The 7860-nt window shown below is 35.9% G+C and overlaps 1 pseudogene; it reads left to right on the top strand.

Annotated features, from left to right (window-relative positions):
- The first annotated feature begins 3577 nt into the window (after positions 1–3577).
- On the top strand, positions 3578–7539 carry LOC111157241 (annotated as a pseudogene).
- The last annotated feature ends 321 nt before the right edge of the window (positions 7540–7860 follow it).

Below are 7860 nucleotides of genomic sequence, written 5' to 3'. Positions count from 1 at the left end.
GATGTTAGTTGTGGGTTTGTCATATATGGTCCTTTATTATATTGAGGTATGTTCCTTCAGTACCCACTTTTTTTTTATCATGAAATGATGCTGAATTTTGTCATATGCTTTTTCTGCATCTACTGAATCATATGATTTTTATCTTTCATTCTTTTAGTGTAATGTATCACATCTATTGATTTGTGTATGTTGAATCATCCTTGTATCCAAGGGATAAATCCCACTGGATCATAGCATATGATCCTTTTATTATTTTTTATTTTAATTTTTATTTTCTGGCATATGATACCTTTAATATGCTGTTGAATTTGGTTTGCTAGTATTTTGTTGAGAATTTTTACATGTATATTCATCAGAGATGTTGGTTGGTAGTTTTTTTTTTTTCTCATACTGTCCTTATTTGGCTTTGGTATCAGGGTACTGCTGGTCTTATACAATATGTTTGAGAGTGTTCCCTCCTCTTCAATTTTTTGAAAGAGTTTGAGAAGTATTTATGTCATTTTTTTCTTCAGGTATTTGTTAGAATTCACCTATGAAGCCATCTGGTTCTATTCTGAGCTTTCCTTTGTTTGGAGGTGTTGGATTACTATTTTAATTTTCTAGGTCATAACTGGTCTGTTCAGAATTTCTATTTCTTTATGATTCAATCTTTCTAAGTTGCATATTTCTAAGAATTTACTCATTTCTTTTAGGTTGTCCAATTTTTTGGTTTATAATTGTTCATAGTGGTCTCTATGATCCTTTGTATGTGTATAGTACTAGTTGTAATATCTTTCATTTCTGATTTTATTTATTTGCTTTCTCTTTCTTGTTTTCTTAGTTGGTCTAGCTAAAGGTCTCTTAATTTTCTTTATCTTTTCGATAAACCAGCTCTTAGGTTTTTTTTTTTTAATTTCTTTTCAGTGTTCCAGGCTCACCCAGCCCCCCAAACCCCCTCCCTTCCAAAACCCTCACTTTGTTTTACAGGGTCCAAAGTCTTTCATGGTTCATCTCCTCCAATTTCATAATCTTTTCTATTGCTTTCTATTTTCTATTTCATTTCTTTCTGCTTTAACCTTTATTATTTTTTCCTTCTGCTAACTTTGGGCTTTGTTTTTCTTTTTCTAGCTCCTTGAAGTGTAATGTTAGGTGGTTTATTTAAGACCTTTCTTTTTTCTAATGTAGATATTTACTGCTATAAACTTCTGGTTTTTTTCTTCATCTTAGAAGTTTTGGCAGGAATATTTTAAAGGACAAGAGAAATATAATTTTGTAATTATAATACTGTATTTTTTAAGAAAGAAAACATGCTAAAGTATCATTTTAAAAAGCCCAATGAACAGTTCTGTGTCCTGATTGTGTTGATGGTTACTCAGATCTACACATGTAATAAAATTTTATAGAACTGCATGCCAAAAAAGTGCATATAAAAACTGGTGAATGTTAAATAAGGTTTGTACCTTAGTTAATAGTATTGTAGCAATGCTAACATTCTGGTTTTGATGTTCTATGGTTATGTAAGATATTAATATCGGTAGAGACTGTGTGAAATGTATATAAGAACTCTATAATAATTTTGCTATTTCTTGTGAGTCTTAAACTATTTCAAAATAAGATTATTTAAAAAGTCCATTCAAATGAAAAGATGCTCAACATCATTCATCATCAGGGAAATGCAAATCAAAACTTCAATGAGGTATCATCTCATACTTGTCAGAATAGCTAAAATCAACAACACAAGAAACAAATGATTGTGAGGATATGGAGAAAAAGGAACCCTCTTGCACTGTTGGTCAGAATGTAAACTGGTGCAGCCATTGAGGGAAACAGTATGAAGGTCCCTCAAAAAGTTAAAAATAGAACTACCTCCAATCCAGTAAACACACTACTGGATGTTTACCCCCAAATGCAAGCACATTAATTTAAAGGGATATATGCACCCCAATATTTATAGCATCATTGTTTATAATAGCCAAGATATGAAAGGAGACCAAATGTCTATTGATAGATGAATGGATAAAGAAGATGTGTTATACATATACAATGGTATATTATTTAGCCATTAAAAAGAATATAATCTTGCCATTTGCAATGACATGGATGGAGCTAGAGAGCATAAAACTTAGCAAAATAAGTCAGCCAGAGAAAGACAAATACCATATGATTTCACTCATATGTGGAATTTAAAAAACAAAACAAAATGAAAAACAAGCAAAGGGAAAGAAATATATAGAGAGGCAAACCAAGAAACAGACACTTAGCTATAGGAAACAAACTGATGGTTACCAGAGGGGAGGTGGGTGGGAGTGGGATGGGTAAAGTAGGCAGTGGGGATTAAGGAGGGGGTTGGGTAAAATAGGTGATGGGGATTAAGGAGTGCACTTGTTTTGATGAGCACTGAGTGATATATGGAATTGTTGAATTAGTACGTTGTACTGAGACTAATATAACACTGCATATTAACTACTGAACTTAAAAAAAGTCCATTGAAGAGATAAACAGAGGAAGTAAAGAATTCTACAAATCTTACCACTAAGAGATATAACTATTAAAAGTTTTGGGAACATTTTCCCTGATATCCCTATATTTATCGAGCTCTTCTTATATGCCAGGAACTCCTCTAAGAACTTTATGTATATTATCTTACCAATTTCTTACAATAGCCCTCTGTGGTCCATACCATTATTATGCTCATGTTACAATAAAGAAACCAAAGCTTAGAGAAGATAACTTGTCTTGGTCATATAATTAGTAAATTTCAGGACTAAAATGCAAGCTGAGGTATGTCTGATGCCTAAATTCAGGCATTTTTTTCTTCACTATATTAATTCTCCTAACACCTCCAACTTGATCACACCCACTTTGTCTTCTTCCACGTACTAGAATGTGACCTTCCTGTAATTTGGATTTATTGTTCCAGACGGCTACCTCAGTGGTTCCTATTAGGATAACTTTATACCACCCAATCTGCTTGCTCAGTCTTAGACTATATAACAACTTAAAATTCTCCAATTTATTTTATTTTATTTTGATCTTTATTTTGATTTCCCAAGTTAGTCCTGGGTCTTTTTTTTCCCCTAAAAAGTAGATGCCAAGAATTTTCACCACTTACAGAATTTGTTACTAGGATATTTGCCTTTAACTTACATATTTTTAACTTTTCATTTCGTCTGATTTTAGCTTCTCTGGCCTTCTGTGCATCTTACCAGAATGACTTCATCTGAAAAAGATTTAACTGGTTATTTAGAAACCATCCCCTTTTTGTCTTTAGACTTTTGCTTCTTTCAAACATGGCATCAGTTTCCATAAGAGAAGTGTGTCCTCTACATATAATGGTAGCCTTTCCTTGCTTCTCTCTTACTTCAGTTTCTTTCCTTACCTATCCATTGCTATGTGCTATATTCTTTGATTTCATCAATACATCTGCTATTTCATTTCTCTGCAAGAGTTTGAGAAGAAAATCATACAGCAAACATTCTTGTTTTGATCCAGACATATTTCACAGCATTTGACATTTAAAAAATTTCAGAGAAATTCTAATACTTGTCAATCAAATATTGCCTATCCCTTTTTTGCTCTTTCTAGTGCTTTGAGAAGTATGAATTCTGCCAGTTTCAGCACCTTCTGCAACCAGATTCCTTGTGTCACCTTGACGACCATTTCCCCTTCCTCCCAGGTGCCCCTGAAAACAGCAGCCTTCAAAGATTTGTTGAAAATTCTCTCCTCCAATGTTGTGTTGAACTCAGCAGTGAGGCTGGCAGGGCTGAGGGTATTTCTCTTTTCCAACAACTGGATCCTGCCATTCACTTCTGGAGTTATCATGTTAGCTCTTCTATTAGCTGTCTCTTTCTCCTTTGAGTGGTACCTCAACATAAGACCATGTCCCCGGCCTTCTCTCTGCTCTAAAAATAATTTTGAAAAGAACCCCATGATCCAAATTTCTCATTTTACACTGTCAGTCTGTCCATTTTATCCATTAAGGCTACCACCAGATAATATTCTTCTCTCTTACTCACCCATTCTCAAATTTTCATAGGTCTTATCTTTAGTTTTTAGTTTTCTCTTCCTCACTTATCTCCTTGACTGTATATAAATTTTCTTATTCTTTGATATTTGTTATTTTGCTTTTGTTTTTTCTTTCTGTACTCTCCATTAAACACATCTTCATTTTGGAATTTGTGCTCAACTTTATAAAGCAATTGGCTTGGCTCTTTCCTTGGAATATTTTGTAGATCATTCTTGTCACATCCTGAAAGTGTCATAAAAGTTCCGAGAACTTATTCTGAGGAAATAGTAATTCATATGCATGATGATGTATGCACATAAAAGGCTTTTGGCACAATAATATTAAAATTGTGAAAAACTAGGTATAACCAAAATTTCTATCAATAAGAGACTAAATAAATTTTGGTATACCTTATAATGAAATACTAAAAATGCATTTGAAATGACAATGTAGAGTTATATTTACAGACATTTAAAGATTCTATAATATTTATTGAGTGAAAAGGCAGGTTAAAAAGTATAAATATATTATGATATGTATGGTATATTTGTTAAACAGTGGTGATTCTTGTTAAGCAGATTTGAATGTAAATATTGCCTTCATCATCTCATCCTTTATTTTTATGGCTGAGTATATACCATCGTATATACATATCACATCTTTTTTTATCCATCCAACTATTGATGGACATTTGGGTGGCTTCCATATCTTGGCTACTGTAAATAATAATGCAGTAAACATAGGGGTGCATATATCTCTTTGAATTAGTGTTTTTGTTTTCTTTGAGTAAATACCCAGTAGTGGAATTATTGGGTCATATGGTATTTTTATTTTTAATTCTTTGAAGAACTTTCATATTGTTTTCCACAGTGGCCATACAAATTTACTTTCCCACCAATAGGGCACAAGGGTTCCTTTTTCTCTACATCCTTACCAACACTTGTTATTTCTTATCTTTTTTATTTTATCCATTCTGATATGTGTCAAGCAATATCTTATTGTGATTTGCAATTTCCTGATGATGAGCAATGTTGAGCATCTTTTCATGTGTCTGTCAGTCATTTGTATGTCTTCTTTGGAAATATATCTATTCAGGTCCTCTGCCCATTTTAAATTGGATTATTTGTTTTTTTGTGTGTGTTCCTGAATATTCTTTAAATATGTCTTTTAAATATGTTCAAGAAACATGAATTGGTTGAAGATACATACACTATCAAGTGATGAAAATTCTGTGTCACATATAAGTAAAACTTCATTCTTCAAGTATTCAATAAGCATCGTAATATCCTACAATGTAAGAGGCATAGTATTGAACACAGTGAGCTGAATACATAGCTGAAAAAGATACAGTACCTGTATTTTAGTCTGGTGGGGGGTATAAGACATATGTCCATAGGTAGAATGTGATCGGTATCACAGAGCCAACTAAACTAATAGTTCTAGGACTTCAGAGAAGAGACTGATCTCATCTGACTGAAGGATTCATGAAGGGGATACCATTTGAACAACATCTTGAAGGGCAAGTGGGGAGTGGCATTTTATTTATTTATTTATTTTTGAGAACTAGGATTAGTACAATTGGATAGGAGAGGAAAAAATGACTAGAATGTTGAATTATAGAATGTCTGGCCTTGAAGGGTCAGTTGAGATAATTTAATGTGTCCCCTTCATTTTATAGGTAAAGAAACAGGTAACTTGTTCGAAGTAATCAAGCCAGTTTGTAGTAGTTTGGCATTATAGCTTTAGATGTTAGGTAAAATATATTTCAGTTTTTTTGGTAGGCAGTGGAAAACACCGGGGATTTTTGATCAGCAGGGTTGTAACAGTAGATATAATAATACTAGTTCACGCATATTACATGTTTATCATGCACCAAGCCGGGGGCTAACTTTTATGTGATATTTCATTTATTCCACTCTGGGAGATAGGTACCATTATTAGCCATATTTGAAAGGTGAATGAAATAATGCTTTTACGTTAAGTGAATTCCCCAAGCTCACAGAGCTCATAAACAGTAAAGCTGAGATTTGAACCCAATAGTCTAGCTCCAAAGACTAAGCCCTGAACGACTATACTAAACTACAGTCAAAATGATGCATTAGGAAGTGGCAGTAGGTCAGAGGATGAATAGGAATTGGAGAAAGAATAGAGATAGGAAGACCAGTTAGGAGATGACTGTAGTAATTCAGGGAAGAAGTGACTAGGCCCAAATTATAGTTGGGAGTTACTGAAATGGAAGAAAAAAAGAGACCCAAGAAGTATTTTAAAAGAAGACGTGATAGATTGGATGAACTGTTGGGAAAGAGGAAAAAAAGTGATTAGGAAGCTCTCTGAGTAAAGAGTGTGAGACGATTTCCAAAGGAAAGGAGTGTAAGTTTAAAAACTACATCGATAGAGGTATAATAGCTACAGAAAGAAAAATAACAGCTTTGCTTTAACAGCTATGGGCAATCCGAATTTAAAGCATCCAGTTCTGAGACTTGAGATTGATAAGCTGAAGCATATTTTAAAAAGGATGGCTAGGGGTGCCTGGTTGTCTCAGTCATTAAGTGTCTGCCTTCTCCTCCTCCTCCTCCTTCTTCTTCTTTTTGGATTTGGATGGCACATTTTATTACAGAGTGGTAAGGATAAAATATTAGAAGTTTTAAAATAAACTTTTGCTTTTTTGATTGGCTAAAGATGCTCAGGTTATGATCCCAAGGTCCTGGGATCCGGCCCACATCGGGCTCCCTGCTCAGCTACCACAGCTCGTGTTCCCTCTCTGACTGTATCTCGCTCTGTCAAATAAATCATTTTTAAAGATTTTATTTATTTGACAGACAGAGATCACAAGTAGGCAGAGAGGCAGGCAGAGAGGGGAGGGGGAAGCGGGCTCCCCGCTGAGCAGAGAGTCTGATGTGGGGCTTGATCCCAGAACTCTGGGATCGTGACCGGAGCCGAAGACAGAGGCTTTAGCCCACTGAGCCACCCAGGCACCGTCAAATAAATCTTAAAAAAAAAAAAAAAGATGTCTAGGCCCCAGGCTTAGCCAGTGTCCAGCAGGGTAGGGCCGAGTTTGGACCCAGAGTAGAGCCAGCTGGGTGGGCGCCAAGTCCGTGCCCACCTCCCCCACACCCCTGCTACTGTGGCCCAGAGCACACTGTCCTAGCACTTCCACTAGGTGGACATTGATGAGTTTGATGAGAACAAATACGTGGACAAGCAGGAAGAGGCGGTGGCAGCAGCAGACACTGAGCCAGGCCCGGACCTTAGCGAGGTGGATGGCATTCTGTAGTAAGGGGACATGCTTCCGGCATTTCATGCAGCCTTATGTAACTCTCCCATCAGCACTAAGAATCAAGCCATGAAGGAATGAGCCTAGCTTGTGGTGCTGAAAGTGCTTACAAACTTCAAGAGCAGTGCAATTGTGCAGGCTGTGCACTCACTGGACAGAAATGTCATTGACTTGCTAATGAGGTACAATTTATAAAGGGTTTGAGAAACCCACAGAAAACAGCAGCGTGGTGTTACTATAGTTGCATAAAAAGGCATTAGCAGTAGGAGCACTAGGCTCCATTATGATTTTTTTTAAAGATTTTATTTATTTATTTGACAGATGGAGATCACAAGTAGGCAGAGAAGCAGGCAGAGAGAGAGGAGGAAGCAGGCTCCCTGCTGAGCAGAAAGCCTGATGTGGGGCTCGATCTCAGGACCCTGGGACCATGACCCGGGCTGAAGGCAGAGACTTTAACCCACTGAGCCACCCAGGCGCTCCTCCATTATGAGTTCTTAAAGCAAGAATGACTGTTTTAAAAAAATAAAAAGACTCATGTTACCTTGAGAAGAATTTTGGATGTATAGACTGATGAAGAATTGATTGACAAAGGACCATCTTC

This window comes from Enhydra lutris, unplaced genomic scaffold (assembly GCF_002288905.1).
Source record: "Enhydra lutris kenyoni isolate GAN:26980312 unplaced genomic scaffold, ASM228890v2 scaffoldscaffold53, whole genome shotgun sequence".
NCBI lineage: Eukaryota > Metazoa > Chordata > Mammalia > Carnivora > Mustelidae > Enhydra > Enhydra lutris.
The sequence above is the reverse complement of the archived record's forward strand: the minus strand, read 5'-3'. Positions and strand labels throughout refer to the sequence as shown.